Below are 23,197 nucleotides of genomic sequence, written 5' to 3'. Positions count from 1 at the left end.
TATAAGGAATTAAATTATCTGTTTGGAAGTATTGAGATGTCAAATTACTCAGACTGGAATAGAGTTTCTGTGTTTGAAATACCTGTCTGGTGATGTTCAGACTCACTGCCTTCAGCAAGAGAATTAACAAAAAATACAAGTATACTTAGCTGCAAAACAAATGTTCCTGTAGGTTTGGGGTTTTGTTTTTTCCAGTAAATAGCTATATTTGCCTTAAGCCATTAACAATCCAGACTTAACAAACTGCTGTTTGTGAAGTGTCTGAAAAAGCTCACCATTATTAGTATGCATGGCATTAGTAATCCTTTTGATGCCATTTCTCATTTTGTCTTCAAGTTTACTGAATAACAAAAAGCCACATCAACAAGACAGCCATAAAGAAGGAAGGGGTGAAGCAGTGAAAAAGTGAAGGAGTGAGTGAGCAAAAAAGGCAGATACTGGGGAAGTAAATCTTAGGTTAGCTTTGTGAATTGCACCAGTTTATTTGCACTTGCTTTCACACACATATCCAAAATTTATGTTGCAGAAGGAATGAGCAAAACCACCATAAAGAAAAGACAACATTGGATTGCAATCCATTAAAAAGGTGTTCTTGGGTGAGTTTCAAACAGACCTTTTGCAAAGATATTAAGCTTAGTAACTCCTAAGTGCCTAAAAAAAATCACCCTAATCAATGAGATGTTGTTCAGCCGTTTCAGCCAAAGCTGAAAAATTTAATTGACTAAATATCTTCACTTTAGGCAACCTCACAGAGCACTCAGCCATTCTTAATGCCAGTTCTAAGCAAAAATGGGATCAGTGCAGCATACTTTGGGCAAAAGCTTGTTTACACACCTTCCCATCACTCCCTATGAAAAACATGTGGATGTCCCTTGCCCACTTGCATTTTTGTCTGTGCTTCTCCGTGTCTCCAGCTTTATTTTGTTCTTCAGAAATTAGGACTTCGAATCACTAGAGTAATTCAAGGTAAAGTCAAGGAGCTGTTTCAATCCATTGATAAAAACCAACTGAGATAGCAGTTTCTAAGCTCTCACACTCGTGTGCGAGCTCTATCTACCTACTGGAGCCTGCTCTGGTTGGAGCTGCCCACCCTGCAGTGCTGCAGATCAAAGGTGCATGTTATCAGAGTATTTTTCATTTAATATTTAATCTACTTAGCCTATACTTTTAACTCCCTCAATGCACAGCACAAAGTCCTTCTGTGAGAATATTAGAAACTCATTTCCACCAGCTCTTCTTTACTGATTCTTTGGGTTAAAGGCAACTAAAGAAACTAACAACGGACTCTGTATGAGAGTATGCAAACTCACAGGCAGTACTTTAATTAAATAAGCTGCTTGTTCTGCCTTTTTATTATCTTTTCTACACAACACAATCAGTGTTTTAACTGTGCAAGCAGGAGTTCATGTTAGCATATGCTCCAGTAAGTGGCTGTGTTACCATTTCAACTAAATAACAGTAGCAGCCAAAGTTAACACAGGTTTTCACCTTTCAGTAATGTTTCCAAATACTTTAGGATTTACTCTGGACAAGCTTATTCCCTGAGCAGTGGAGCATATTATTCTTTTTATAAAATTTGGACCACATTCTGCAGTCATTTCAAAAGATAATTTTCATTTATTTCTCTTATGTTTTAAATATATATATCTGTAAATTGCATATTCCTAACAATTTATAGACACTGAGAATGCTCTGAACAGCCTGGGGTTTTTTTGTAGACTGGACTGACAATTAAAAAATTTTTTCAGGCTACACTGAAAATGTGTAAAATTATGCAGAGGGTTTCAAAAAAATGTGAATGCCAAAATGTGTTTTATGGCTATCCAGGAGGTTCTGTCAGTTGTGGTTGTGCAGCATTAGTTTTGTATTGGATGTTCCTTTAATGCTGTTTTTCAGGCACACATATTCAAGGAGTTACATATCTGGAAGGCTGTGCTGGACAAAACGTTTTCTCCTAACCATTGATCCAAAACAGCCCCAGAGACAAACCAGCCTTTGCTCTCTTTTAGAGTCCTGACCTGGCTCCAGAAACACCCTCAAAGGGATTCACTCCTTACAAATCTGGATAAGATCGTCCAAATCTCCAGAAGAAACAGATTGCATAAAGGTTAAAACTAATGCTCTGTTAAGAGCTCAAGCCTTGGATAAAGTCCTGAGTTGCTGTTCGGGATTTTAAGTAGCAACTTACCAGCACAAGTTTGCTTTAATCGTCTAATCATTCAATAAAGTCTTTCCTGTCAGTCTTACGTATCATTATTGGCTTTTGTTTGCTGACAGCTTATTTTTACGGCTTCCCTTCTCAGATGGTCTTCCAGGGAGGAGAAGATGATTGTGAACAAGCTGCTGGGATCTGCATTCATGGCACTGAGGTGACAGCAATATGTTCTCTGAAAAATTCAGTTGCCATTTGCAAGCCTCTCTCAAGCTTATCCTCTTACAGAAAAATGAAGTTATCAGAAAATATCATCTTTGAACTGAGCAGTCATTGTGTTAAGTTTTCTTTTTTGTTGCACTCATAATGCTACCAATTTAGTTCAAAACAAACATTTACATGTATTCATGCACAGAAGTGAATATGTTTCTGAAGGAAGTATTAAAGGAGGCTGGAAGTTTATTGTACTTTCTCCTTTTTATACCTAACGTAGGAGGGAATGTTTACCAAAGTAATACGTTATAAATAATTCAAAATTAGAACTAATGTCAGAAGATACAAAGTTGAATAACACATAAAAAGGGGATTATTTTCTGGATTACTCTGACACTGACCCCTCAGTGGAGTTGCCAAAAATTAGAATATTGCAATCTTCGGAAAAGTTGGAATAGGGTATTCTGTATTTTAACAGATTGTGTCTTTCTACTTGGTTAACCCAAATTAATCTGCCCTTCATTAGCAGATTCTAATTTGGTATAAATGCTTAATATGGGAAGACTTAAAACCTCTCACTTTTTGGTTTTGAATTTAGATCATGCTTTGAAAGACTTATGTGTAAGAGAATTGAGACAAGATGATGAAGCTGAAAAGCAAACTGTACGTGGGAGATCAGACACTGGCTTTTCCCAAGACTCAAGCCATTTGTTTGCAAAAGTGAAAGGGAGAATGTGTTGCATTTTCCCATTTTGTAGATAGTATTTGCAGGTAATGACACACCAGTGAGTTGAACCACAGAAAATGGAGATGCTTACATGTTTGTAGCACACTACTGTGAGTGACATATGCAGAGGCAACCTTCATGCCCTACTCACCATCCTTTTGATAGGATCATGCTGTCAAAACTCCTCTTTTTCACAGGAAAATAACTGGCAAAGTTGCAAAAGGAAGAAGAAGAAATCCGTAGACCTCTAAAATGGAACAGACCAGGGAACCATCAGAGTCCCTCTGCTGCTGTTTAAAATTAATATTTCTCTCATAGAGGAGATAAGAGTTGGAGCTTATCAACCCAGGGATAACTTTAAAGACTTTCCCTTCTTTGATCTTAACAAGAACCCATTTATGCTTCTGTGCATCAGCAGTAAATTTCCTGGAAGATCCATAGCTACTGTCATTGAAGGAGCGACTGATGTTTAAAATCCAAAGTTTATCTTCATTGCTAAGTGTCACTGCAGCAAATGTACTGAACTTATGGAAGCACTGCTTGGAAACATCCCTTGGTTGCTGGAGGTATGTTATAATACTGATCTGTAATTCAGAACAGAAATGTTTCCAGTGCTGTGTGGTAACAGCAATGTCAGTAGACCTCAAAAATGTAGGGAGTTTTTTCTCATCAGCTGCACAAGTTTGAATCATTACCTATAGGTCTGAAGTTTGAACTGAGAAGTTATCTCAAGATACACTGCAAAAGGTATGCTCATCCACCAGCATGCTGGGGTTTTTTAAATCTATTTATTTTTATATGGCATAAAACAATGAATAAAGTGAATATCGTGAGAATAGAAAAAGAAAAAGATACCTAAGAAATACCTGTGGTGGGTGGGAGGGGGGGCAGAACACCAAAATAACCAAAATCAAACACATCCCAGAAAATTCAGCAGCTTATCAGAAGAATTTTTAAGGGAAATGGGTACATGCCTGAGAAGGCATGTAACTGTCCTCTCATAAATATATCAACGATGAGGATCCCTGCTTCAGAGCAAAAAGGAATTTTTATGTAGGTTATCATGATTTCTTGACTTCAATGCAGTGATTTGCATCAGTGACAAATTGATTCTAGACAGGAGACATGCACGCTTATTGTGCCCTAAGGTTGTAATTATTAAAGAATTTGAGTTTAACTAATAGTTAAGCATTCCAAATGTCATGCAAAATATTTGTGGACAAATTTGTTCATCTGATAATTGGGTTCATCTGATAACTGGATTCTACCAGCGTAACTAAGGCCAAATTCTCCAGCACTATCTCCAAAATAGCAGTACATTTTACATCTGTAGGCCATCTTCTGCCAAAAAAAAAAAAAATTAAGTAAAAACATAAAAAGGATAAAAAATTTCTGGGAAGATTTTCTTTTCGGCTTTCTTCTTTGAATTAACTTAGAGCATTAACTGTGGCTCTTCATTTCTTCTTAAATAAGTATGTTACTTCTTGTTATAGCCTGAATATACCTGCTCAGTTTTGAACCTAATAAAAATAATATATAAATGAAACCTGCTCTAATCATGATCTACCAGATAGCTGACAGACATGAAATTAAGAGAGCAGGGCAATAGTTTCACAGTTTCCAACAGATCACACTATTGGCTAAGAATGTTGTGAATTTCAATGAGTATGGAATTTCTCCCAGTTTTCTAGAGGACCTTTTGCAATGTTGTCCTTTCACTGTGGAAGCTAGAATAAAAACCAAAATGCTGAGGGGCTAGGAAACACTTTAAACTAGTTTAGCAAACCAAGTTTTGGAAATTTCTTGCACTGTTCCCTTGGCAATTATCATTTCCAGATAAACTAACACACAACATGTCATGATCTAATATGTGTTTAGTTGATTTTACATCAGAAGAACTCCACTGAGAGAACTTATTCAATATTACTACAAGTGAGATAAGAAGCCTGTCTTAGTGAACCTTAGTGAACCATCAAGAGCAGCAAGATGTCTGCACTTGGATTACAGCTACATTGTTTTCATGATGGATTTTATTAATTGAATTAATGTTCATGTCTAAGCAGGATTTAACTAGGGTCATATTTGCAACTATCATCCAATTTAGCAATCACCAACCAATTTAGAAATGCAGTATTTCAGAGAATCATAGAATCATGGATTGGTTTATGTTGGAAGGGATCTTCCCATCTAGTTCCAGCCCCTCTGCCATGGGCAGGGACACCTTCCACTAACAGGTTGCTCAAAGCTGGGCTGGAACACGTCTAGGCATGTGGCATCCACAAATGCTCTGATCCAGAGCCTCACCACCCTCACAATAAAGAATTTCTTCCTAATACCTAATGTAAACCAGGCCTCTTTCTGGTTAAAGCCATTGCCCCTTGTCCTATCTCTGCGTGCCTTTGTGTTTCCTGTATTTTAAGTGACAGACTTTAGATGAAAAAATTCAAAAGTGACTTATTTATTTTGTTAGAATGACAAAGATAATCTCTCAGTCTCTTTTTTTCACCCCAGAAAAAGGTCATGGTTACAATATTTATATATATTGACATTGAGTACCTACCCATATGTTTTGTATTCTCTGGCAAGTAGTCATTCTTATAAGAATTTTTACATGTTTGCTCAGCATAAACAAAAATCTCCCACTGCAGCTGAGAGGTACATTTTTATTCTCAGCAGAAACATCACAGACTTCACTAGTTTATACTGTGAGCAATAGACTCTCCAAAATCATGGTTCATTAGGTAATTTTTCTGTTGTTCTGTTGGTGGGATTGGTTGGAAATCTTTGAAATATATTACACTTTCTCTAGCAACTATTTCTCTTTTCAGAGCTGCCAGACTACAGCTTTCAACAGGTGAATGCATATCTCAAAATGTTTCACAATTAAGATAAATACAGGTAAATACATATCCCAAAATATTTTACAATAAAAGAATTTTCTATTTTTTTTTTTTTTACCTGAAAGTCTGGAAAAACAACTTACAAGCCATTCCTTGACTTGTTTTTATTGTTGCATCACATAAAACTGCCTTTGTATAGAAGGCAAAGCCTTCCTAAAGGCCTCTGGGAATCTTCTGACCTGGTCCAGTAGAGGAGTAATCAGAGGGCTGAAAGTGATTAAAGAGACAAACCTAGGTAAAGGAGAAAGAAAGGCTCTTGAGAGTCATTTTTGCTTGTCTGAAAGGGAAAAAGCCTAACTAACACAAAATTAGTGCTAAGTGATACAGCAGAATGAAACCTAGCCACACTGTGAGGAGTGCAATTAAATGTCTGAGTATGCTCCAAGATTATACCTTGCCAATTATCATTCAAGCTGGAAATACAAAGAACTCCTGCTCACCAGAGGTCCCATTCACCTCACTATCTTATCTTCCTTATCTCTAGGCCAAGAAGGACAAAGATTTCCAAAAACACACCTGCTAACAAGGTCACAGGACAATCAGCGACAAAGGGGATAATCATTAGCTTGCAAAATTGGATTTGAAGAAGAAAGGAGCTGAAATTACCGCAGAAATGGCAAATCCTTCTGTACCACCTCTTCTGTTTCATTCATTGAAAACCAGAAATTAAGTTTTTCAATTCCTTTAGTAAAATCAGATTTTAAAAATTCTTGCAGTAATCACCCAGGCTATGATGACAAGACAATTCTATACCTCTCTGAGAAAGTAAAGGATTAGAAAGTCTACAAGTAAACATTATCCTATAATAATTTCCTGCTTCCAGTTGTGACATAATGTATTAACCTGGATACCTAGTAAAATAATCTAATTTAAAATATGTGTATTTTATAATGCAAAAAGTCAGAAAAAATACTGCAGATAAAGTGAATAAAACAGATTGTTTATTTCTTCATAATTCAGTGAATTAATTTGACAAGAAAACATTCCTCTAGCTTTAAGAACTAAGGCATCCTTTAGTCTGAAGATGTATAAAGCATTTCCATAATGATTTCATGTGTATGTATTTATATCCACTAATACTTTTAAACTACTTGGGGTGTTTGAATAATTCTTAGAGGAAGGAAAAAAAAGTCAAAAAAAAGAAAGGTCCTTGAGTTGAGAGTAACCAGAAATACACAATAGTGGATCACACTGTAGGTATAGAAACAAGGCAGGTAGAGAAGAGGCATTTAATGTAGATATCATGAAAGATGTCTCTGCAGCAAGCATATCCTGAATTTTTTTTTAAAGGATGCCTTTCTGAAAGAAAACACCTGATTGCGTGTTAGCCTTATTAATTAGCATGCGATTAGAAAGCCACACAGAAAACAAGCAAAGATCAAAGTTGGGCCTTTCCACAGTCAGAAAGCCAGTTCGAGCAGAATGAGCAGTAACTTAAGTGCATTTTCCCCAATCACAGTAGCGTAGAAAAGAGATAGTTTTGACAATTAAATACTTTGTGTTTCCAAATGCATTTTTTTCCTGTTTGTTTGGAGGTGTGTACATGTGTATAGTACAAAAGCAGCTGCCAAGAGAATTGTGCTATGAACTTGTTCCTACTGAGCTGCAGAACTACCCTAAGGTCAGCCACCAGAGCAAGCAGAACTGAGCTTCTCATGGGAGGATTGGTAAGAAATCACTGTCAGTCCCACAGGAAAAACTTCCTTCTCAGTGGCTTTAAGAAGGAGCAATTCAATTGCCTGAGGACATTAGTACGGGGGACATAAGAAATGTGAAGTTGTAAAAACACTGGTTTTCTCCTTTAGCCTTAGAATTCAGGTTTCAGCCAGCTAAAGTCCAGCTCCAAGGTCTACCCAAGGCTAAGATGAATGGCAAGCAAGTACTAAGAGCTAACCAGCACCAAGAGAATTGATGTCTGAAGAGGTCTTTGCACAGTCACATGGATCATGGCATCCAACACAAAAGACAGCAGTCAATTTTTTTGACAGCTTCAGGTCTAAGTTATTTAGAGTGAGACCCAACTGCTAACCAAATTCACAGGAAAGAGTTTTCTCCTTTTTTTTTTTCTGAACATTTTCTCTGACAAAGAGAAATAATACTTAGTGAAAATGAAAATTTCTGTGAGAGCAGGAGCTCAGAACACTAACAATCACTTGTGGATAAAGCAGACAAAACTATATTCAACAGCCAAATGACCATAATCAGGTTCAAAATCAAAGATTAATCTGCATCTACTATTTCATATTTTTAAATGTGCAGTGCAGAAAGCATACAATGCACATGACAAAGATAAAAATTGATGGGATGGTTATTTCTATTTTTTTAATATAGAGTCATGCAGAGTTTGCTTCAGAGAAAAAGATAGACAAAGAGAGTTTTTCCATTTCTAAGAATGAAAACACAAGGTAGCTACTGTAATTTTAGATGCTGAGCTTGCTTAGAATTCTCTATGCCTCTCCAATTTATATTTTTAATATTAAATAAAAATCTCCTGCCTTCTAAATCAATTATTATGTGGCTTATTTTTCCACCACACACAAAGAATATAAATCATATCAATTTCCATTGAAAATTTTTATTAAGTCACTACAGATACAGAAAGATAATAACCTCAGTTCTATGGTATTTTCATTCACAGATTTGTATTGTTCTCACAATTTTTACTGCATTAAGGAACAATATAAGAGCTTTCCTGTAATTAAATTATCCACTGGATAATTTAACATTCCTATATCTCCGCACATTTTCTTATTGGATACTTTTTCATTTATTAGATAAAATAACATTATAGTAGGAACTAATAGGCTTTTATGACCCACAGTAATATGAAATATTTGGCAGATACTTTTTCTAAGTTTTTTTATATTAATATGTCTCACATTTTAAAAAAATGCTAAGGAATTTAGCTCATTTTTGCTAGACATTCTGAAGACATTCTTTGAAGTAAAAAGACATGTTGACTATTCATTTGGTAGTACACAGGCCTTTTAAAAATGTTATATTAAAATCTTGACAAAAGTTAGTCAAATATCTTAAAATAGATCTTCTGCTTACTTGGAATTTGCCCTCCAGACAGGCCACCTTAATAGATCAAAAATATAAATTAGTATTTATAATCACTTGCTTTGGCCTATAAAATTCACACAGCTTTGCAACACAAAACTCGCTGAAACAAAGAGTTTCAAATTCATGAAATTTGTAGGTTTAAAAATGAAGTAATTATAATTTGTTTTAAACTCATATCACCCAGATGTGACTTTTTATCCTCAGATATAAAGGATGCTTCAGAAAGAGTTGCAAGAAAATGCCCTGTGCAAAAAGCTTCTGAGCTTGTAACACCCATGCTTCAACAACAGGCTCCTCTCCAACCTGGCAGGTAACCTGACACAGATTTTCTGAGCATTTATGAAACCTGATAAAGTAGGAAAAAATATCAAAGCCTCAAGAGGCTTTCATTTTCAAGTTCTCCAGTACACTGTAATAATGGCAGACTATATTTTATATGCTGCATAGAAGTAACTTCCACTGCATTCTTTGTCTCTACAAGGTTTAGGGGAGATCTCCATGTTTAACTTTCTGCTCAGGTCTTTCCTCTATTAACACAGGGGAGAACGTTTTCACTTACAAACAGAACTATTTTTATAGAGAGACAGTCATACAATATTAGACTCTCATATCTCTAACACTGATAACTGTTGCAGATCCCAACATTTCTAGTGCATAAATGTAAATACAGGAATAAACTTTGGAGTTAATAATAACAAATAAATCTCTTTGAAAGTGTTTGCTTCAAAGATTGGCAGCAATATCATAGCTGAAAGGAAGCTGGCATCTGAACAAAACATAATCCAACACCTGAGCAATATATAAATCTGGAAAAAGAAGCATTTGACAATGTCATGAAATTGATACAGCCAGAAGAAACAAGGTTGTCCTCATAGCACTTCCACAGGGAAATAGGAGAAGTGTTGTAAAGACATTGGTAAAAAGTCTTTTAGGATTTCTTTCTTGACTTTTGCAAACCTAGATAAAAGAGAAATTTCAAAATCATCCAGAGCAGTAGGAGGTTCTTTATCCAAGCCACAACTGGGACTTCTGCAGGCAGTTTTAAGCTGGGTAATTTAAGAAATATATGAAAAATTACATAGAATGGAAAGGTCAAGAAATAATTTCCTACCAGGCAAAATACAAGAGTAAAGAGGAAAGGAGGTTGATCTAAATAACTAGATAAAACATCCAGGAGGGAAAATCACAGACTAGCATCTCCTCTGAGTTTACATAACAACAGAAAAATAATTATTCCCAGGTGAAGAAGAAGGAAGGAGAAAGAGCCACAAATGGAAAATACATAATTTCATATTCAAGAGACAAATAATTTGTGATTTAAAATACTGTTAGAGAGGCTTGATCCTGAATAGTACTGTGTGAGAGGCTATCAGGATGCATGACTTAAATTATTTTTCCTGTTTTTTTTCCTATCCATGGATTGTCTTTGTTGTGCTTGTCAGGGTCCTGAGGATGCTGCCAGCCCCCATGGGCCTGACCCAGCTTCCTTGGGGGTCTCCACGTGCTCTGCCCCCATGTCCAGCAGGAAGGGGATGGTGGCCTGTGCTGGGGTCACCTCAGCTGGCCTGCCCTGCTCCAGCAGCTGGCCCTCGCCATGCCCTGGTACCTGCCTTCCCTCACCCCTGTCCTCAAACAGGGTCAGGCTTCCTACAGGGACACAAGCCAGGCACAGTGCAAGGCAAGCAGTGTGGCAACCCAGCTCTGCTCTCCTCAATGGAGGTCTACCTTTGGGCTCCAAAGAGATAGCTTTTAATATTCCATATACACCCAAAAGAAGATGATGTTCACAGAGCTGGGTGCACCTTCCCCACATCCCTGCGCCCCAAAAAACAGCTGCCTCTCCCACACTGTATTTGGGAGCTCCTTATGAGTTCATGCAAGCAGGACACTTCAATTTTATCCCATATTTCTGTTGCAGACTAGTCATATCTTTCCTAGAAAGATGAAAACAAGTCTAGAGAAGGAGAATGTCACTGTAAACATACACACACTGGATCAAAAACATGCAGGATGAAAAATACGTCTCTGGCTGAATGGCTTCCCACCCAGAGGGCTGCAAAGCATGCAATGTATCAGTAAGTTTCCTGACATCTTAAAATTGAAACACCTAGACTTCCCTCCTAGTTTAATTTTTTTCATTTTTTCTTTTTATTTCCTCAAGTTATGATATGATAATTAGATTTTTTTTGCCTCAAAACCCATGACTAAATTTCTTTAATTTTAATGACATTATTGGGGCTCTTCAATAATAGGGTTAAGCCTTTCCTCTAGCCCAAGGCATCTCATAATTACCTTCACAGAATGGCAATCAGAACATTCATAAAACATCAAACATTAAAATGTTGCAGTATTGAAATGTTGCAGGACTCAAACCTCTACAAAAATATCTCAATACAATATATATTCCTAAGTGGTGTCTCTCCTGGGACCTAGAAGCTAGCACTGCACTTCCTCAGAATCAGCACAACCCACGGCAGCTCTGATCTGTCCCAAGATGTTAAAGAGATCCTGTAATTCCATCACAGTAACACTGAGGACTGTGCAAATGAAGGCTTTTCAAAGGAATGTGATATCGAGGCCATTATGTTCCATGACTATTAAGGCAATGTTGGAATTTTTTAAAGTCTGGCATATAAATGAAACAGGCACATTTTGCTGTGCTTTCATTAAACCAGAAAAAGCACAAGAGCAAAACCAAATAGTTTTTATGTGTAACTCTGAGATGCAGGAATCTCTTTAGAATATAGGATTTAGACCCCTAAAATCCCATCTTTATCAAATTCAGAAATCTATTGCCAATGAAAGATTTGTCAAAACAGATTTGGACAGAAGATTTTTTTTGCAACAAGAAACTGAGTCTTCCTGAAATTTACTTTATAAAAAAAATCCTGGCTAGCTCTATGCAACCTACCTATACACAGAGTAGCAAATATGCCTAAAATATAACAGCGAGGTTCTGCCCTTAGGTATGCAGGTATCTGTGGAAAAATGATTAAAAAACTCCATATCACTCAGAGGCAGCATGTTTTTAAAATTACACTTACTAGTATTAAGATCAAGAGAAAAGCATCCTGGTCTCTCCTTACTCTTCTGGGGGATGACGAGACAATCACTTCCCACATTTAAAGTAAGGACAACAACTGCCTCTCTTTGCAAACAGCTGCAAGATCTATTACTGCAACACACAATATTTGACTCAAGTATCAGAGCACTCTCCTCCAGATACACATCTACAGAAAGCACTGTTCACACTGGGAGTACTTAGACATTAAAAAAATTGTCAGCACAGGTTGTGGAACAATGGGCAGCTCTGGAGATCTTAGGCCTCCCAGGGGTTTTATGAGACCAAGGGACACAGAAAGGGTGTCAGTTCACTCTTGCCTGACACTCAGACTGAGGTGGTGGTTTGCAGCATCTTACACACAGACATGGACTGTGTTTGTAGGTTACATTTTGCTGTGTCTGGTGGGCAGAACAGGGTTTGAGTCTCCATTCATAAAATCTGTGACACTCCCACTGTCACCATTGAGCCAGAGATGACACATAGTCAGATCAGAAGGCTAATTTCCCTCATTAAGAAACCCATTTCTTTTTATACTCTAGTTTGCTACAGGTGGACCTGATTGGTCCTTTAATGAAAACGCCTTCACCAGTGGCTAATTAAGAAACCACCCTTTGGTAAACATATTTCCATAACACATTCCACATGTTCACAAACATCAGGTGCAGCAATTCAAGATAAGAAGTGTTTGTTATTCTTTTCTCTGAGCTTCTCACAGTCTTTCCCAGAATGATGCCTGGGAAAGTTGCCTTTTTCTCTCTGTGACCAGAGAGCTGCCACCACATCCCACCTCCTAACAGTGATCAGCACAACACAAGGATAGGGTGAGTATAGCCAAGAAAATAGCACTGGGAGTACGGGATTGACTTGGAAGTTGCTGCTTCTGACATGGTTCCCTGGGAGGCAGTCATTACCAGCTCCCTTTTCCAGGCATTCTGCCTCAGTAAGCTCAGGAAGACACTGATCAGATCCCTGTGTTCCCACATGTCAGGCTTCAGCGTGGTGGCTGCCTGCCCCTGGTCCTAGGAAGCCCTGCTCGGGCTCTGCTCACCCTCCCAGGATGCGTTGGGTGGAACAGAACCCGCTGTCCTTGTGCCGAGGGCTGGCAGCAGCATGGCTGGAGCTGGGGCTCCAACAAACACAGGAAAGCAGAGCAAGGTGAGAGTGAGCCCCCAGCCTTGTCTTCAAGCTCCAGGCTGACCCTGCTTCCCTGCTGGGTGCCTGTGACACAGCAGCCAGCTGGGGGAGGATGCCCTCATGGCGTGTGCAGCATGTTGGGAGGGGAGAGCGCGTTACCCGGTGAAGGGCAGCTCTCGCCACAGACTCTCAGCAAACCCAGCTGGGCTCCAACTTATGGCTCTGCAAAGACAGCTCTTGGCCACTGCTCCTCTGCAAAGCAGCTAAAAAAGGAGCCATGGTCTCTGCAGGGCTCATAATTGTCCATTTCTGGCAGTGCATTAAGGCAGACAGCCATGTAGGGTTTTGGAATCTCTCTCTAAGAGCCGTGTAGTGTTTTGGAATCTCTCTCTACGTTTGGGTGCCATGTTTCCTGAGTACTTTAAGGCTACTTGCTGCAGTAGACAGCTCATAAGCTCTTAGTGCAGTCTACATGTCCTTTTTTCCCTCCATCTATACTGAGATCAGAACAGCTACCTGTCTCAAGACATTTGCTAAAACTGGATTTCTGAGTCATGCCACATAGCTGCCCTTGTGTAGCTGATCCTTCTTGCGCTTTGTTCAGATAAAACAGAGGGAAAACATGACGTTATAGTGCATGGAGAGGGCATTGGCCTCATCCAAGCCATTAACTCTCTCTACTTACAGCAGAGCCATTAACTCATCTCCTTACAGCATCCTGCTCGAGACAGCACCAACCTAAGCCCAGCAGGGCCTGCTTTCTGTGGTGTGAGGCCAAGGCTGAGGCACAGTGACAGCTGGGGCACTGTGTGGGACACAGCAGACCTACTTGGACACCTTTGAAGGATTGGGAACATCAGGGCACAGTCAGACCTGGCAGAAGCTTAATCGATAATGTTCTGGACCCCAGCGTGCTCCACGTGCTGGTCCTCACTGAGATTTCCTGTGATGAAGAAGCACCTCCTCATCACACAGCTAGAGCCCAGACATGGATCAATGTGCCAGTAGCACAGCATGGGATGATCCACCAAGCCCACCAGCACACAGCTGCTCAGCCATGGGCTGAGCCCTCTGTCAGCATCTGGGCTGCTGTGAGGGGGGACAGCACCTACAGCTGCCTCTCGGGCAGAACTCTGCAGAGAGACTGTACTAAGGTTCCATTGGGTGTGCAAGGAAGAGAAGAGAAGAAGCTGAGCAAAAGTCTTTGTGATCTTTAAAGCATAATTTTGGAAAGATCTTCATGGTTTCTCTGAGCTCATCTCAAATATTAGGGAACTTACTTCAAAAAAAGAGCCCTGGGGGCTGTAAAGCAGATGTTCACATTTAGTGTTGTTTTTACAAAATAAATCATTGTCATTTAATGCCTCTGATTGGATCAGATGGAGGAGTTACTACCCCCACTTTGAATATAGTTCTAATGTAAAGGACTCCTGGTTTCCATGAAAAACAGTCAGGTGGTAGACTGAGAATTAAATGCTGGGAATTGGAGTAGAAAAAGAATATTTCAAATCATCCAGGTTTTCACAGATAAAGAAACTCATCTATTGCAAAAGAAATCTTTCTAACAGTAGCAAAGGAACTTTCATTCATAAACAAGTTCACAAGATCACTCTTTCACCATCTGCATGGGTCAGTCTAGTGCTTGCTTTGAATTCCTTGGGGCAGTTTTAATTTTCAATGCAGAGAGTCATTACCACACCAATGGGGGACTGAATCCTGTATATTGAGCAGAATCAGCTAAACTGGAGGAGGAGTTTTTCCATTGATTTTTAGAATCTGAGGGTAAGTTGTGCATTGAAATTACTTTTACTTCATCTTTCTCTTGCAATATGGGTGCTCCCTTAGCTTCAGTAATTAAATTGCTGGAGAAAATGTAATTACAAATTTAAAATTAACTAGATGAAAATTGTGACAGCATACAAGTGAGTTCCTCGTAATTTCAGCTACACCTGTTTGGTAATAAATATTAATGAGTTTTCAGCTTGGAAGAGACAAAAGCCTGTAGAATTGTTTTTTTCACTGAGTAGGAAATGTTGGTTCTGCAGCACCACAGAGTTTTGTAAAACCAAAACAGCATGCAGAATCAGGGCTTCTATGGTGGGAGAGTATTTTATATAGATTATATTTTTTCATGTGAGGATAGTTTTACATATTTGGGCACTAATTATTTGAGAGATAAAGCCTTAAACCATTCCTACTACAGACAATGGGAAGACCCCCATCTGGCTCCTGTAGACCCAGCACAGAGTGCAAGCATTGGCAGAGCCCTGACCTTAAAGGAGATGGCCAAGTCTCACCTGATGGAATGAAGATCACTGCTGAGCCACCCAGGAGTGCTTCCGCTGGAGCAATGTTGGTTCACCAAAGCAACTGACTGTATACTCTCTCTTTTGACATTTAATATCTTTTTTTTTCCCAGTTCCAATCCCAGGGAAGCCATTGAGAGGCAGTTCATGGGCACCATAAGAAATCTAAATTACTGGGTACCTTTATGTCCCTCACCATTAGCAAGGCTCACTTTGGTTTTGCATGAGCTTAGACAAATTGGAAAAACACCCCCAGAGGGAAGAAATTGTGCCAGTGGAAAACATGTCCCAGTGGCACCAGGACTAGCTTGCGTTAGCTTTCCCACCTATGGATTAGAACAGGTAGTCTATCCTCAGTGCTTCTCTCCATTTGCTGTTCTTATTTGTGAACAATGTTGCTTCTGGGCTCTGTGAAATACCAAAATAAAATCAGGTGCATCTCAGTCAAAGTGACACAGGAATCCTGTCACACAAACAACAGTAGCCTGGGGTATCACACATATTTGTCACAAAAAAAAAACCAAAACCAAAACAAACAAACCAAACAACTGAAATGGAAAGCAGAATTACCTTTTTTTTTTTTAATGAAGACTATTGTTTCACCCACAAAAAAAAAAAACAAACCAGTACCCAGAAAATGTTGACAAGTGTTAACAAAATATTTTCCAATACTTTAGTAAAAAAATTATGGAAGGTCATAACCCATGGAATTAATCTTACAGAAATTAAACATTTCTACTTTTTGATTTGAAATAGTTATTAATTTTTTTGGAGATAACATCTTTGAAGCTTGTCCCTGATGATTTTGTCTTGGTAAAATTAGATGAACAGATTTATGATCAAAATTGCTTATGCATCTTTATTTATTTGGATTGAGACTACTATAGAAAAATAATCTTTTCACAATTTAATTATTTTCTAAAAGAAGCCCCAAAATACAGAATCATGTAAAAATTTTCTTTTTAAGAGTTCAACAAATTTCACTTAAGAATTGTTTTAGTTCAGTAAGGAAATCCACTCTCATTTTATCTGAGTTGTTTTAGGCAGCGATGTCTAAAGGTAAGTAGGGCATTTTGAATTAAAAGGGTCTCTGGGAACCGTTCATGTATCAGTAGGGCCCAGAAGGGAAGGTGACATCACAGGTGTACACCTCTTGTGTTTGCAATTACACAGGATGCCTTTCATCCCCAATGCACCATTATGGTGTTACATTACTGCTGGATATTAGATGCTACCTCAGAAAATACTGCAGTGTAAGTATGCAGAAAACACTCTGTTGTATGAAAGGAGTTTTTCAAGTAATGGTGAGTTTTTAGTGACTGTCATGTTACCCTTTTCTTGTGTGGTGTAAGGTAGTAGCATGCAGCATCAACTCCCAACTTTCTGAAAATAAAACAATCAGTGAATTTAAAAGTTAATTTAGAATGTTTGTTTTCTCAGTAACACAGCTGTAACACAGCTGGGCAGATTCATTTCTGGGCCAAGGCCACTTGTGAGGAAGGTGCATACCTGTGTTTATGCATATTACAATAAATAATGAGTTCAATTTTCATGGAATCTTGCAGCTTGGTTACGATGATCAGGCCCTCGTGAACTGATAAATATCCTCAACAGAGCTGCATGGTGACCTTTGTATAATAAGCCAAGAAAATGCAATCATATGCTGCTTTTTATGAGTGGCTGATGGAGTGTGAGTAGCAGCGGCAATCCCTGAGTGCTCCTTCCCACTTCCCTGTTTTCCTCATCTCACTCCCACACTTCCTACTGTTCTTATGGCAAGAACTTGCCATGCAGTCCTTTTAGACTCCCAAGGTTCTTCCTCTGTTTTTAAATGGCTCTGAACGGCAGCTTCTTCCTCCCAACCCCATGGACTGGGTTGGCTATGGATGCCCTGCAGGCATTAAAGGGTATTTTGTCACCTGCAGCAGTAACAGCCAGGAGGCAGAGGACAGCAAGAAAACTCAGAGCTGACCTGTTGAAAACCTGAGCCAGAGCGTGTCCCTCACTTCACAGGTGATGGTGGGCAACAAGGGTGCTTGTGCTACACGAGGGTTTGAAACAAATAAATGGCTGCGGTCAGCCAGGGACCACTTGAGGCAAAGTGAGCAGGGCTGCATGGAGGGGGCCAATTCATACTTTTGATTCAGTGTCTTTGTCATAGATGGAAGTTACTGGAACTTTTTTCATCGTATTTTTCACTTCTACATCAGCTTTAGGGATGCAGGTATAATTATCTGTGGGCAGTTTGACACGTGCCTTGCCAGCTTACATAGGAACTCTGTGAAGGAGAAGAGAGAACAAATTTTTCTCATGGTTATTAACCACTGCACCTGTCTACTCTCTTACCTCATTTCTATGCCAGTTTTCTCCCTAAAGATACAATTAATTGATTCATCTCTAATAAATCCACAAGGTGACCTGTAGCTACAGGACAGCTTATTTACCTGAGAGTGAAGGCTATCTGAAAAATAAGGTTCCTTATCAGAAACTGGGGGTGAGATGAAGAAAATATGATACTGAAAAAGAAAAATTAACATACTTGGGCAACAGGAGCTTACAATTAAAGTTCTGTGTGCTATAAATACCCACTTGTTTGGAAAGTTTCTTTTAAATTTGACTTACAAAGCCCAGCTGTGTTGAAAGTATGCTGACCTATTTGCTGCAGCTTTTGTTCACATAGTAAGTCCCATGATGAGTTTCAGTCTTCAGGCTAAACACTTTCTCGTTTATTGTCTCTTGTTTTACAAGCTGGACTTCCACATTCACAAGTACGTGACATGCAAGTAATTAATGACACTTTAAGTATTCAGAAGCCACTTTCTGCACCTATTATCCTGTACAAGGTCATAAGAAACGTCTAAAAATAATTTATTATGTATTTTGGTAGTAAAGAAAGTAAGAGCTGCACTTTGGTATTTGAAATCTCAGGTTTTTTGTCCTGAGTTTTGAGCCTGGGAAGGTGTCTTCCTAGCTGCAATACTCAATCTGAAGATTTAAGGGCTATATTGAAAAAAAAAATCTCACTCTAGGTGGCATTATGGTTACAGACCTAACTGCAGTTCTTCTGTCCACAGGGTCTGATACCTTGAACTGCAAGCACTGCCTTGGAAGACAGCACAGTAACCGCATGGAGAAAGGCTCGTCTCCCCTGCTTCAGTGGAAAAGAAGCACTATTTTAAAGGTAGCAAAAAAACTTGTGAATGATTTTAAGGCAAGTAGAGCTCCAGTCTCCCAACAAACATACCATGTGTTTTGTCAGTGACTTGCTGGAGCAGGGTGAGCACCCAGGAGTCCAGCAGAGCAGAGGCTCAGTGTCCTGTATCCTCCACTGTGAAGTGTCAGCTCTCCCCAGGAGGGGTGCAGGGGGTGCCTCCAGGTGACTGTCAGGACATGGGCTTTGTTCCTCTCTGCACTGCCTGGGGCTGTTACAGGTATCAGTCAGTTAAGCTCCCATTTCACCCGCCTTTAGGGAGCCACCAGCCCTCCTTGCACCCTGACGCAGCTCAGCAGTACAACAAAAAGTGTGAGGTGCTTGGCCACAAGCAAACAGGGGATGTTGGCTTCTAGGGTGAAGGAGATCAGAGCTCTGGCGCCAGGCTCGCAGTGGTGCTCATTCACAAGCCAAGCAGCCCAGCAAGGCTTCAGCCATCTGCTCTGCAGGGCTGCTGGGGCACCCATTGTGGCCCCCAACACCAGCTGCCATGTCATCCTTCCCTGCATGCCATATCATCCTTCCCTGAGTGCCCACCCGCGTCCACAGGAGCCAATCCACCCAGGACATACTCATGAGTTCTGCTGCAAAAGCTGCTGAGGTGTGACAGTCAGCACAGATGTGCCTAAATGGCTTTGAGCACCTGGCATTTAGGTGATGGTGCAAGTGAGAATATGACTTAATTTGGAGGAAAATCAGAGGGCTCAAGTAGATAGTTATTGACGTACAAAGACTTATTACTGCTAGTGATGAAACATTCATGAAAAAAGACTTAAACATCAATGTGTCAAGCTTTTCTGCTAATCTAGGACACACCATTAGGATTTGCTGTAAACAGCTGTCAGCCTTTCCATCAACGATTTTCCTTTGCAATTATTGATAGCACATCCATGATCAAATATTAACACCCCAGACACCAGGACAAAATACAAGTTCAGTTATGACTGTGTAGGAATTTTCCTACAGTCTTCCAAGAAGGAATCCGAGAGGCAGTATGTGCCCAGAATCAGCAGGGGGTCTCGTTAAAATAGTTGAGATTCCCTGAAACCCTGTGTTAATGATTTCTTAATTAACAGTCAGAAGCTTCATATTGCTATCGTATCAGGCTCACTAGAGGCCCCATTAGAAAAAAAACAAAATCCAAAATTATTCAATATGTTGAGGAGTGAACTAGAAAAGACAGAGGAGTCTAAAAAAGTCTCCATCTGTCCTCCAGAAAAGCTTCCTTCAGCAAAGAAACAGGAACAAATAAAAGCTTGTTCCTTCCATAATCTTTGGTGGCAAACATTGGTTTTGTCCAGAATAAATTAACAGTAAATCATTAGAGGTAATTTAGATCAATTGCTAACAGCATCAGTTCAAATGACTTTTTAAACTCACCTGAAATTTCTCCCCTTGTACTCTCAATCTGACTTAATCTTGTGCTTCCCCAGCATGTCTGCATGTTTAATTTGAAGTCAGGTATTACACAGAATTCGTATGACTGCACTTAGATTTTTTGTAGTTTTCTCAGCAAATAAGTCACTGTCTACTTGCTGCTTAATCTCCTCAGTGAAACAAAAGTCAGCTGGGAGATTGAGCAGCACTTTTGTTTTGGGATAATCCAATGAATTAGGGCAGGGCAGGGCCATTCTCAGAGGGGCTGCCACTCAGTTTAACATTAGGAAGCACCACCTAACCAAGTTCCAAGTATTACAGCAGTTTCCATTTCAGGACTTTGGAAAACAGAGAATCTGCTGCTGTAGCTTATTTCAGTGATCAATCACATCTGCTAAAATAGTAGTACATCCTAGGCTCAACACAGGCCACAGTGAGCCACTCCAAGAAAATTGTGTCACACTGTGCATCCTTTGTGATATGCATTTGTGAAAGCATTTTGATATGGTCCAGCATTGCTAAGAGATTGTTATGCAGAATACTACACCAAAAATAATGAAATCCTTACAATTCCAAGAGTTATAGAACATTCTGAGAGAAAAAAATAAAACACTTGCTTAACAGATGGAGTGGATAGAACAAACTGGATAGCTAAAAAATCATTTAACTGCAAACTTTAAATCTATGGCAAGTGTTGCCAGTGTTTAGAAAGATTTTCAGAGAAAGCAAAGAAATGAAATCAGGTCTAGAGTTTGAGGGATTTTTAAGGCAGTGTGAAAATTTTGCATCAACTTTCTGGAACAAAGAACTCTTTACTGAACATATTGTATACAACTCATAAGAGTATTCCCATCAATAAAAGTATTTTTTGTAAGCCTAGCAATTAAAGATGTGAACTGAATAAAATGCACTCCCAACTCCTTCATGTTAATACTTGTGTGCTTGCAGTTATATATGGATATGAAAATTCAGGTCAGTTTGAAAAACATCTAGATGAATCTCTGGTGAGACTTTGCCACATGCAAAGTCGCTAACAGTAGCCAGGTCAGCATGTGGTGATCCAAATCTTTGTTTTTCTAGATAATTACAGTAAATACAACTATCAGCTGTTGTAGTGTTACTGGGTTCAGGAATACTTTTTTTTTATTAAAGACCTGTTATACAAACAGAAAATCACACTCCACATAATAGACAAAAAAACTTATTATTTTTGATGGCTGTTAAGAGACAAAAAAATCATCCCTAAATTATATATATTGCTTATATATATATATATATATATATATATATATATATACACACTTGTAAAGTAGGCTTACAGATGAACACTGTGGGGAATGAACTGCAGAAAGAAAAGTATTTCAGAAGTTAAAGGTTATAAATTGAGTTGGTGATCAGAATTAATTCATAAGCTAAGGAAAGAACTACCACTTCATGTAATTCTGACCGACTCAAAACTGCAGCCTTCCGGAAATTCTCCAGTAACAGAGCAATGGGAGAAGATTCCAGCTTGAAAATCTGCTGCAAGACCATGCAGTGACATGTGATTATGAATAATTCACTGTAGATACTGGCACTGCCTCTTTAGATTAAAACAAATTTTAATTTTCCCCCCTCATCACAGTATCCTTGTGGTGAAGATGCAAAGATACTTGATTACCTTAGAGCTGCATTCCCACATCTTGTTCCTTCCTGTCACTGCAGTGGCTTAGGTCTCTTGTAGGCATGTTTTGCATTATGAATGACTGTGGTGTTCCAGATGCCCTATGTGCTGGCAGGGCACTGAGGTGGGGGTGTGGGAAGAGCCTGGCTGTGCTGCCAGACAGGACTGACAGAAGGGAACATTGCCCTGTCTCACTGGAGATTGGCACTCCTCGTGCTGGCATTAGAGATGATTGTTTCTCTTGAATGGCTGCCTGCATTCACACCCTGAGTACACCCAAGGCACTTCCCTCCCCCCTTGCACCAAATGTGCCATTGGAAAGCAAAAGGATTTTGTGATTTTATTTAGAAAATGTCCTGGAGTAGAAGTGCACTCTTTGCTCACAGACAAGTGCCTGTAAGTCACGGGGTACTGAGTGTACTGGACAAGTGTCCCCACATTTCTCAGCATCCTTGACATACAAATGCTGAGGAGCAGCACTGGGATTTACTGAGCATGTTCACCAGCAGCAGCAGCAGACCTGGCCATGAAGGCCTCCTCCAGTGGCATTTTTGATAGAGACCACCAGTTCCACTGACCCAGAGCTCCATCTCCTCCTCTTCCCTTACACAAAGGCAGCTGGCTGACTAAGGAGCCACTTCTCTGCATGTTGCAATAAGCAATTCCACACTGAGCTAATACATTTTTGGGGTTTTTTCCCCTCTGGATTCCTCTAGTTGTATTTTTTACCCTACTCCATAACCAGCTTTCTGAAATTGGGTAGGTGGATTATACCTTGAAGCACAGGCATAATCTGTGGTGTCTAAGGCTGTCAAAGTCCCGTCAGAAGCAAACCAACAAGTGGGCAGGCCTTTGTTTATCCTTCTTGCAGGGGAAAAGAAAGGAAAGTAAAAGCAGGATATTGATGTGAGGCTTGGAGCACCTTTTGCTGGTAAAAAAAATATTAATACCTAGTCTCTGGGAACACAACCCAATCTTAAGTCTCTCTCCAGACTTAACTCTGATGGCTGTTTTGTTTGTAGTGAGCAAAACCCAGCGGAGCACTGCTGCTGACATCAAGACATGCAGGGACACCTTTTGTGGTACTTTCACAGACAAGCAGGTTTCAGACCAGCTACACAGGTGAGACAGTTTTGATGCACAGCTGTAACTTGATTTCGAAGAACCCAGCTTGCTGCACTGATATTTAGTGTTTAATCCCCACCATCTGCTCGTGCCACTGTAAAAGCCAGAGCCTCCAAACCCACATCAATAACTGATGATCTTTGAGAAAGGAACGTTTCTCAAATTTCTCCTCATTTACTCTCTGCCTGGGAAGAGGTACTGCAGCTTAAATGTCACTGTTGCCTACATCCCATTTACAGAGGTGAGAAGGGGATTTTCA

The 23,197-nt window shown here is 39.5% G+C and overlaps 1 long non-coding RNA gene across 1 annotated transcript in view; it reads right to left on the bottom strand.

The window, feature by feature from the left end:
* The window catches only part of LOC119699439, a 92,939-nt gene extending 70,996 nt beyond the window's left edge, over positions 1-21,943 (bottom strand). Inside the window, exon 1 of the long non-coding RNA XR_005256424.1 lies at positions 21,811-21,943. This is a non-coding gene — a long non-coding RNA (uncharacterized LOC119699439). The remainder of the gene's footprint in view (positions 1-21,810) is intronic.
* Positions 21,944-23,197: the final 1,254 nt, after the last annotated feature.

Source organism: Motacilla alba, chromosome 3 (genome assembly GCF_015832195.1).
Source record: "Motacilla alba alba isolate MOTALB_02 chromosome 3, Motacilla_alba_V1.0_pri, whole genome shotgun sequence".
NCBI classification, from domain to species: Eukaryota; Metazoa; Chordata; class Aves; order Passeriformes; family Motacillidae; genus Motacilla; species Motacilla alba.
Note: the sequence above shows the minus strand (reverse complement) of the source record. Positions and strands in the feature narration are given on the sequence as shown.